General features: G+C 35.4%; 1 pseudogene; it reads left to right on the top strand.

Annotated features, from left to right (window-relative positions):
• Window positions 1-8,989: 8,989 nt before the first annotated feature.
• On the top strand, window positions 8,990-10,175 carry LOC123827744 (annotated as a pseudogene).
• The last annotated feature ends 1,171 nt before the right edge of the window (window positions 10,176-11,346 follow it).

Here is an 11,346-nt window from a genome sequence, read left to right as displayed (position 1 = left end):
GTACTTTAGAATAGGGTTAAAATTTTGAAGCCAGATTGTCCAGCTCCACCACTTGCTATCTTATATGACCTTGGACAACCTACTAAACATATTTGTGCTTACGTCTCTTAACCTGCAAAATGATGATATATTATTAACCACCACCTCTTAGGGCAATTATTAGGATTAAATGCAAAACCTATAACAGTACTAGGCACATCATAAGCAGTGTATTAATGCTAGCTGCTGCTGCTCTTCCTTCTCTTCCTCTTCCTCCTCTTCTTCCTCCTACTCTTCTTCTTCTTGTTCTTCCTCTTTTTCTTCTTCCCCTTCTTCTTCTTCTTCTTCTCCATCTTCTTCTTCTTCTTTCCTCTTTTCCTTCTTCTTCCTTCCTCCTTCCTCCTCCTTCTTCTTATCTTTCTCCTCCTCCTCCTCTTCTTCTTTCTTCTTAATCATTATTATTATCATCAAAGTAAAATTCCTAGAACAATTGTGTTTTAGCATGGATTGTTGTGAGTACTTTGCCTAGCACACCTTTTTGATGTGGTAAATCCTGATTTACATTTTCTAGTAATACAGGACATTCCCCAAAACATTTAAGCTCCAAGAAATTCACTTCTTAGAGGAAAGTCACTCAACATTTTATTCACTGAAATGATCTTGGAAATTACTGAAGTTGTTACTGGAGTTGTATAGCTCTGATTAAAAAAAAAAAAACAAACCTGTCCCCAAGCCCAAATTCATGGCTCTCAGTAAGGCTTCTGGGACCATTCCACTATATGTATCTACAGTACTATAATAGTTTGGTAGCCAGATAACTTTCAGGAACTTTCATATGTGTCCTTTGGGATTGCCATCAGTCTGCATAGCATCCTATTGCTACTACATACAATGAAATAACCTTTTTGTCTCAGTGATTTTAGCTTGGTTATTGATGCAGAAGGAAAAATCCACTTGAAAAAGTTTTTTTTCCCCACAAATGAGATATAATCTGGGACTTAGTTGTTTAAAATGCATTATGTTGATGATTTTTTTCAAAGAGACTTATATAGTTGATTCATTCTTCTCCCAGGTGCCAAGAACTATGCTAAGTGCTGAGGTACAACAATGAAGAAACCAGATATGGTTTACAGTTATACTATTGTTTCATTTTTATTTATTCATTAACAAAGTATTTATTGAACTTCTACGTATGCATTGGAGATGCAAGTGCCACAAATAAACAACATGCAAAAGCCAAATGAATCATTAAACCTGTCATCTGAGCTAGTATAATTTACTGCTTAATATTTTTTTCAAAATTGCAAAACCAATGTTTTTGAGATCATGTGACATATTCCTGTGATTACTATGTAACTGCATGATACATTAACAATGGAACTGAGTTTAGAACCCTGGCTTAACTAACATCAAATTTTAAGCACTTCTGGCTCAGACTAAATGCAAATTCAAATTTCAGAATCTCACTTCATATATGTAATGGTGACATTCAATCAAATCCATGTTTTAAACTAGAATCAATTTAGATAGCACAAAATTAACTTATTCTACTAAATCATTGTCTTTAAGTTTAAATCGAACTGTAAAGGAATTTTTTCCGTTATTACTAATGAGACACACTTTAGCTCACATACTCTTTAAAAACTGAGTAATTACATTATTATAGCATGTTTTCCTTTGTCTTCAACAGTTACAGTGTTTTAACACTCAGAAAGTCATGCATTCAAGTCACAATATAAAAAGTTCTTAAAATTTGAAATTGAGAGGAAGAAATAGTTAAACAGTGTAACACTAGTGTTATATTTCTAATATATATTGCAAAATATGCAAACAAGTAATATTTTAACTGGATTTTAATAGTGCTTTCCAACTAGTCTCAATGTGTTCCCATCTCTTTCATGCCCCAATCTATGTTGCACACCAATGCAAGATTATTCTCTAAAATGGTACCTCTATCTCCTCATCTCAAGAAATTCTGTGCCCAGTGCCTAAAAAGGCTAAATAGTCCTGGCTTGTGTGGCTCAGTGGATTGAGTGCTAGCGTGTGAACCAAAGGGTCACTGGTCTGATTCCCAGTCAGGGCACATGCCTGGGTTGCAGGACAGGTCCCCAGTGAGGGGTGAGCGAGAGGCAACCACACATTGATGTTTCTCTCCCTTTCTTCTTTCCCCTCTGTCTAAAATAAATAAACAAATAAATAAATAAATAAATAAATAAATAAATAAATAAATAATCTTTTAAAAATAAAAAGGCTAAATAGTTTGGCTATGTTTCTACTGTTGGTCTCAAACAAGGAACCAGACCACTTAGTATTATCTTTGTTGTTGTAGTTCATTTGTTTTTCTGAAGTAATGCCTTTGATGACTGAATATGGGCAAAAAGTCAGGAAGATTCATCGTCTTCCTCAAACCACCTTTTCCTTGATTTAGAGATGTATATGTATATAAAATACATGGTTTACCACTTACTATGTGGTCTAGTGACAGAAATGTTGGGATTGTTTTTGCATTGTGTGGAAGGAAAATAACAGTCAACAAAATAAACTAGACTAGCTGTGAAATCTTTTCCTTAGAGCTTCCTATATCCATGTCATGAACTGGGCAATTTCCCACTAAGTCCAAATAGGATTTCCAGGTGGTTGGTTTGGATCTACACACTCCACAAATTTTACAATATATAATAACCAATCCTGTAAGTCATAAAGTAAAAGAACAGATCATAAAAGTCACTTAATGTTCTCAGGGGATTTCTGAACAAGTGAACCTTTAGACAACAGTGTGAGGACTTTAATTTGTTTAAATATATCACTCTAAAAGGTGGTCAGAAAATAAAAACAAAGGTAAATGCTATCATAGTATTTTAAATGGGCCAGAAGTATTTTTTCTTCAGTAACAGGATTGCATATTAATTATAATTAGTGTTTTACTTTAATAAAAAGTGAACAAGTGTAAATTGGGGAAGTAAGAATAATGAGAAAAAATACCACCACTCACTGATTACCTATTTGTGTAGATGCATTTGTTACAGATATGGTTTTATTTCAAGATGTTTGAATTTATGAAATATTTTTTCCATTACATTTCCAAATTGTGCAATCTGCCCAAACTCTCTATAATCTAAGATATCAGTCATTTTAAGGACATTTCCCCCAATGCTCCCAGTATTATAGCAGAATCCCAAGCTTAAATGGTGGCTTGAAATTGAGGGGTGATAGAAGTCCATGGCACACATGGTAATCATATTTTAAGATTTTATTTAAGCAACATAATTCTGCTGTCAAGGAGACTCTCCAAGTTAATTTAGCCATTTTGTTCTAATGAGATTCAAAGTGCCTTTGAAGTGTCTGCTTAACTGACCAAAGATTCACTCACAAGGAGCTTCACCATTGTCCTTAAGTCCATGATGCATATGGTCAAGTCTCCAGAGTCTTTCTGTAATACTATCCCATCTAGAGCCTTGTAAGCAAATAAATTATCTTTTCTCTGCTTTGGAAACCTTAAAAATCCCTGACTATCAGACTTAGGAAAGCTGTACTCAAAATCTCCACTCTTCAGGTGGCCTTATTCCCACTTTTTCTGTATCTTGGAACTTCTACCACTAAACAATTATTCCAAAACTGAATTCTTGAAAATCAAAAGGCCTATACTGCAGTTACTTTCTGTTGTTCTAAAAACTGCTACTTTCAGTAACTCAAAATTTAGCAATTCTGCACTCTCACCTCTGCCATGGAAAAGAAACAAAAACTTTTGGCTATTTTTCAGGGTGGAGAAGAAAAATATATCTGCCCAAGTAAGAATAATAAAAAAAATCAATATCACAATAAATTATCCTATCACATATAAGTCAGTAAAAGTCATAGACAATAATGTAATTTAGTTTAACTTCTATTGTGTGGAAGAAATATTTGCAAATGCATGAATTATAATTTAGTGTATGCTTCTGTTCCCAAAGGTTGTTTTTATTTTTATTGCTGATTTGATAAAAATCCTGACTTGTAATTGTTATTTAAAAATATCCTTGCTTTGTCACAAATGCATTTGAACTGTATGTCAAAGAAGGCATGCTCAATAAATACTTGCATTTTCTAATACCTGATAAAGTATGAAAGTATTAGTTGCACAAATATGAGGTTTGTCTGGGAAAAGTCCAGCAGTTGTTAATATAACGAGAACACTTTGTGCAACATCAGTGTAATCTGGCAGCCAAGGAGAGTGGACTGGAATACACATGTGTGAACAATGACAACTTCACTGTACTAGTCAGTGGGGGTGGTAGATGCCTTTGAGTGAACATGTGTACTGTGTGGCCCTCGCATTAAAAATGACTAAGCAAGTAGAGCAATGAATCTGCATCAAATTTTGTGTTAAGATTGAACATTCCTCCACAGAAACTACTCAGATGATTCAGAAGGCTGCAGCTATGGGCAACTGGTGAATGGCAGCTTCATCATGACAATGAGCCCACTCAGGCATCATGCCTCATGCAGAGTTTTCTGGCAAAACATCAAATCACCCAGGGAACTCAGTCCCCTTATAGCCCAGATTTGGCACCATGTCACTTCTGACTTTTCCCAAAACTAAAATCACCTTGGAAAGAGAAGAGATTTCAGACCATTGATGAGATTCAGGAACATACGATGGTGCAACTGATGGTGACTGAGAAAGCTGTGTGAGGTTCTAAGGTGCCCACTTTGAGGGGGGCTGAGGTGTCATTGTCCTATGTACAATGTTTCTTGTACCTTGTGTTTTGTTCAAAAAAGTCTCTATTTTTCATATTATATGGCTGGATACCTTCTGGATAGTCCTCATACTATCTTTTGTTTTCTTTATTTTGAACCTGTTTAGACTTTTTCTTTGCTTGGTTGTAACAATTAAAATTCGAGGCTGACCATGCTAAGAGAAAGTCCCTACTGTGTTTTCATATTGTAAAATAATCAGACTGTTCTTCCCCTTGGCTCTTCCTTCTCACCTGCATAGCTTTTTAGCCTTCTATCTGGCTCTGGAATTCTGACCATGGCTGCCTTGACTGGGCAAAGTCAGAGAATATAAATGAGACTTGCCCAGGACTTTTGTAGTTGAATTGCTACAGTTCCTATTCTGAGGGACTATACACTGAGATATGTCTGACAAAGAGAAAAGGAGTAAATATGAGTTAGAGAGAAAGCTAGAAAGTGAGTATGAGCATTCTTTATGTAATTGGCCTACTTTCTTTACTTTTCTTAGCAGTGATCTTGAAACCAGAAAAGACACAGGAGTTTGGGCTGCCTGTTACTACCAAACCCAATAAGCAATGACAGTGATTGAATCTTTATGGGTGCTTTATTTAGATGGCCAGCAATCTGAGAAGATGGTGGGTTCATACCCTAACAGACCATCTTCCCTTTCTCTTTTCTTTCCCAGCCAGACTTTTTATAACAGGGAATAAACAAGGTGTGGTGAGGGGTTTTGAAATTCAGGGAGGATTAGGTAGAAGAAACTGCACCATTCCTGTCCTAGGCAGTTAGCTGCTCCCAGGGGTGGGTGATTGTTTGTCTCTCCCTAAAACACATGGCCTGGATGCCTCCACTTGTCCCCAGGTGGTAATCTTTAGCAGTGCCCCAGGAGGTTGGCTGTTTTCCTAGGAGCCAGGATGGGCCTTATCTATCTGTAGTTTCTGAAACAAAAGCTTTAACATATACATTACTTACTAGGCTTGTAACTTTTTGCCTTAAACTAAAATTGTCCAACTCTTGAGTCCCCTATCAATAACTTGAAAACTAGGAGTAAGCCACTCCTTTGATCTTTCTTCATCTTTCTCCAGATATCCTGCAATTGGCTGCCTGACTTCAGAGTTTTTTTTTTCTTTTTGTTTGTTTTAACTTGGGAGACTTCAGCTGAGACTGATGAATCCCTAAGGCCACATTGTCTTATCTTCCTAGAATCTATATGAAACTTGCATAGTTCAACCTTTCAGACTTAAAATCTTCCCAGGTGAGAATAGGCTGTATTGCTCTTGTTTACATTTCTGATTTGACCTGTTCACTGCACTCTGTAGGCCATTTCCTTCCATTATGAGGGCTCAGATTTTATCACCTCAAATACAATTATGAATTACTGTTAAGTTTCCAAGACAGTTGGGTAGTGCTAAACAAAATTTGCTACCCTAAATGGTGAAGATGGTAATATGACACATCAGTGAAAAAGACATTCAATTGTGAAGTTGTTTTGGTTTAAACCTTGCCCAAGGGCTATAATTTGTGTGATTTGTGGTATTAGCATAATATAACTGAAATGGCTATTGTATATGGTAAAATTTGTTAGGAGAGCTGCCTTCATCATGGTTGAAAACTTTAAAGGGATGTAATTTTAACATTTCAAGATTTGTAAATAACAGGTATGGGACACTGAAACATTTAGCACTTTGTTTTTATTTTTTAAATTTAATTTTATTTTAATTGTTGTTCAAGTACAGTTTTCTGCCTTTTAGCACTTTGTTTTTCAAATCTGACTTTCAAATGTAACTATTCCTGCCATATTCACTGACCCAAGTTTGTGCATAGATATGCATGTGTGTACACAACTGTTTAAAGACCAGGCACTGGTACATTCAAGAAAACTATAGCAAAAAATCCCCACCCAATTACATTTACATTCCTAAAACTAGTTGTATACTTGTATATATGGAGATGTGAGATGGGAAATTGTTATACACAAAGAAAGGACTATTCATTTATCCTTTTGGATAATTTTTTTAATACATCAATGAAGCAGCTAGGATAACTAATTTTATTAAGTTAAATAATTTGTTGTTTTAGACAGATATATTTCAGTTCACATAAATCAAAACCAAAGTAAAGCCATCTCTTCTATAATGCAGCATATTTCAAAATTTGTTTCAGAGGCCAACATTCTCAAAATCTTCTGGAATGCTAGTTAAAAATGCATATTATTGGACCCCTTCCCCAAAATTGTGAATTAGAATTTCTGGAAGCCTGGTTTAAAAAATCAGCATTTTATTTTTTTATTTTACAATTTTTATTGTATTTTTTCATTACCATTTAGCCCTCTTATATCCCTTCCCTGCCACCATACCCTCACTGTTGTCCATGTCCATTTACACAATGGAATACCACTCAGCTGTAAAAAAGAAGGAGTTCCTACTCTTTGTGACAGCATGGATGGACCTGAAGAATATTATGCTAAGTGAAATAAGACAGCCAGGAAAGACAAATACCATATTATTTCACTCATCTGTGGAATCTAATAAACAAAGTGAACTAACAAGCAAAATATATCGAGAGTAGGATGACAGCTAAGGTGGGGGGAGGGTAGGTGGTGAAGGGATTGAGCCAAAAGGGAAAAAAGCAGCATTTTAAAGATATTCTTTATGTCATGAGTTTCCTAAGTATGGTGTGCAGACCCTTGAGGTCACTGGTTCTAGGAGACTTCAAAACTATTTTGATGATAAGTATTATTATTACTTTTTCTTTTTTATTGTGAGGACATTTGTTTTGATGGTGCAAAAAGAAATGGTGGATAAAACTGGTATCTTGGTGACACTATATAGTACTGATAATCATTGTATTCTTTACTGCCATGTATTTGCAGTAAATGCATGACCAAAAAAGCTAGTTTAACTTTAAAATGTCTTTGGTGAATCATTAAAATTAAAAATTTTTAAAAAGTTTAATGCTTGAGTATTTTAATATTTTGCATAAATAGAATAAAATATCCACATAAAACATTTATGACTGGTACAAAAGTATAATGGTTGCCTTTAAAAATAAAGCACTCAAGTTTGTTTGAGTTGTGAGCTGAGCTAGCTACTGTTTTCATAGGACACTATTTTCACTTGAAAGATTGACAAACTATGCTTATTAAGACTTGAGGATTTCTTGATAATTTGTTGAGAAATTAATAAAGTAAGCCTGTCACTTCAAACCAAATGACTGACAGTATTTATTGCCAATGGTAAAATCCAAGCTTTCAAGTGAAAATTTGAATTTTGGAAATCTTGTATCTGCAAACATGAGAGTGACAATTTCCTGGTCTCTGATAATTTTTATAAAAGTAGTGGTGATATTAACGTGATTGTTGATATTATATAATGTGTTATGTTTAATATTGTGACATGTTTAATAATTCACTCTATTATTCAGTGAATCGAAATTTTCCCAATGAACAATGAATGATAATATGAAATCATGTATGAGTAAAAAATCTACCCAGAGTACAGGATAAACAAATGGATACTAATGAAACAGAACATGAAAAGTTCATTTTAAAGTTCATTAACATGGTTTCCAATGCAATATTGTAAGTAATCTTTAAAAAATTGTCACTTGTTAAATTTTGGCATAGTATCAAAGAAGAGTATCCACAATTATCATAATAATTATTAAAATATTCCTTTCCCTTCCAACTATGCATCTTAATGATGTTGGATTGTGTTTTTATATTTCAAACAAAACAATATATTGCAAGAAATTAAATGCAGATAATGTAAAATATAGCTACATTCTGTTATGCCAGATCTTACAGAGAATTGAGAAAATATAAAACCACTCTATCATTTCACTGCATTTTTGTTTTGTAAGATAAAATTAATTTTCATAAAACTGTTACTTCAGTAATTATGTAGTAGGTAAAAATTAGGGGGTTCTCATAATTTTGAAGAGCATAAGTGAATCATAAATCCAAAGAATTTGAGAAATCCTGGTCTAGATGACTCTGATGACTCTAGATGATTCTCAATTACATTTGAAAATCATTACCCTAATAATAAAGTTTAGAACACATGGAAATTTTTCTAACAAGAACAGTAGTGTACTTCCTTTTCAACTAGTTTTAACCATCATGTAATTCCTCAAAGATTTCTGTAAAGTTTAGGTATACAGCTACTCAAAATAAGGTTGGGGAATCTACATGAACTATCAATATTTCTTGCAGTTGTTTCAATAGAAATGACTTTAAAACTGTTTAATCTGCTCTCTCTACACTCAGAAGCTTCCACTGTCCCCAGATGCTCTTAAGATGGCAACTTCTCTGGGTTCCAACACCTATAACAGGCAGAACTGGGAGGGTGAGAGCTTTCCCATCCTCTGCTAGACATGTTTTAGAGAAAACCCATATATCCAAGTGACCAAAGAAAAGTATGAGAAAGAATGCAAAATCTGTGCCAGGCCTTTCAGTGTTTCGCTGGTGCCCTGAGGTTCACATCCATTACAAGAAGACTGAAGTGTGCCAAACCTGTAGTAAATTGAAGGATGTCTGTCAAACCTGCCTCTTGGATCTAGAGTATGGCCTGCCCAACCAGGTCATGATTCAGGGTTGTCTTTTAAGGATGACATGTGAAAGTCAATGTCAAGAAAGCATACTACACACAGAATATAGAGAGGGAGATTTCTAACTCTGATGGAGCATGGCCAGTTGGCATGCTGGGAAAAGCCATATCCACCAGTGACATGCTGCTCAAACTGGTGGACCACACCCTACTACAAAAGGAATTGATCCTACATTTGCTCCATACAGACATGAGAAGCTTACAGATCCAGATGACCCCCTTGCTGATCAGAATATTAAAGACTGATATTATGGAATCAATGACCCAGTGGCAGATAAGCTTTTAAAGTGGGCTTCAACAATGCCTCATCTGGACTTGCCAGAGGACAAGACTATCACCACACTATATGTTGGTGGTCTGGGTGATACCATTACTGAGACAGATCTAACAAATAATTTCTACCAGTTTGGAGAGAGCTGGACAATCACTGCTGTGCAGAGACAGCAGTGTGCTTTCATACAGTTTGCCACAAGGCAGGCTGCAGAAGTGGCTGCAGAGAAGTCCTTTAATAAGTTGATTGTCAATGGCCATAGACTCAACATGAAATGGGGAAGGTCGCAAGCGGCTAGAGGAAAAGAAAAAGGAGAGAACCACAGAGTCTGAGATCAAGCTAGAGTCTATTCCAGGCCTGCCAGCAGCTCTTCCTCCTCATCCACAGCAGAAGAAGAAGCCTCTGCCAACATTTCAACCTGTTCCCCAGTGGCTCTCCAGCTGTGATGAACATTGGCCCACCTCCCTTCCCCAGGTTTTAGGCCACACATGTTCCACTCAATGGGACCACCTCCTCCTTTCACGAGGGCTCCAGGACCAATCCAATATTTTTCTCAGGACCCTCAGAGAATGGGAGCTCATGCTATGAAAAACAGCAGCTCCTAGCACATTATCGCCACTCTGGGGCTCTACAGAAGACAGGGTGCTTAAAAATCCCAGTAAACAAATATTGGAATAAATATATTTTTCCTTTCTTTGTAGTTCCCATGGTAGCCAAATGTGTTCAGATGTGGGCAGTTGGAGAATGACAGCCATGCTTTGATTGATGCATGTCAAATAAGTTGCCATTAACACATCTGGTTACTACTATAATATTACCAATAAAACTTAATGTTCATTCCTCTTACTTCTATGGGGAACAAGCAGCAGAGTGAATTGAAATGTCCAATGGAGTTACCAACTCAACTATATGTTCATTTTGTATTATTTTTGGAGGGAAAAGAAAATTGATGTATGATATAAACCTTTTGACCATTTTTATGTTCATTGAGTATTTTCTTTTTTATCAACTAAAAAAAGATTACTAGACTAATCATTGTAGTAACATGAGTATGATTTAACACTTCTGTAGTCACATGAGGAAACCAACATAAAGACCTCAGTAATACGTGTGGAAACTAGCAGCAAGAACAGCCCCAGGCTCTCCTTACCTCTTCTTTCACTGATTACTGAAGGGGTCTGGCTGATACTTTTACTTCTCTATGCTACCAAGAAAAGACAAAATAAAAATTACTTTTTATTGCTATTAATTGGATGGAAACAAATGTCACAAAGCTGTGTATCCTTGAAGAAACCTGGTGTCTGGAATGAGATTATTTTAAAGAACTTTCTATAAAACACTTTTACAGACTGTTAAATGAAAAGCATCAGAGTGTGTTTGAATGGAAGACTGGTGACCAACAGCTGGAATTTTTACCTTCAGCACTTACCTCCATGTGTCTCATTTTAATTCCCCATTTCTGGGCAGGGAGCTCTGTTCTTAGAATGTTTTGGTATAGCTGAACTGTATATGGTAAAAATAATTGACGGTGTGTTGTATTTTTTTTATTTAAAAAAAAACTTAAAACAGATCAATTTTTTAAAAAATTAAAATAAAATTGCTTAATCTGATTTTAGTTTTAACATGATATACCTTATGTTTCCTAAACATTTATCAAACAAATATTTTTTTCAAAGTAAGTTATATATCATGGCCATGCTTCACAACTGATTAAATGTAAATCTTCTTGTGTACAGAAACTTTTAAGAATTGCTTTGTAGATACAAACACTACATT

The sequence above is a fragment of the Phyllostomus hastatus genome, unplaced genomic scaffold, assembly GCF_019186645.2.
Source record: "Phyllostomus hastatus isolate PE091 unplaced genomic scaffold, TTU_PhHast_1.1 phas_contig_90, whole genome shotgun sequence".
Lineage (NCBI taxonomy): Eukaryota > Metazoa > Chordata > Mammalia > Chiroptera > Phyllostomidae > Phyllostomus > Phyllostomus hastatus.
Note: the sequence above shows the minus strand (reverse complement) of the source record. Positions and strands in the feature narration are given on the sequence as shown.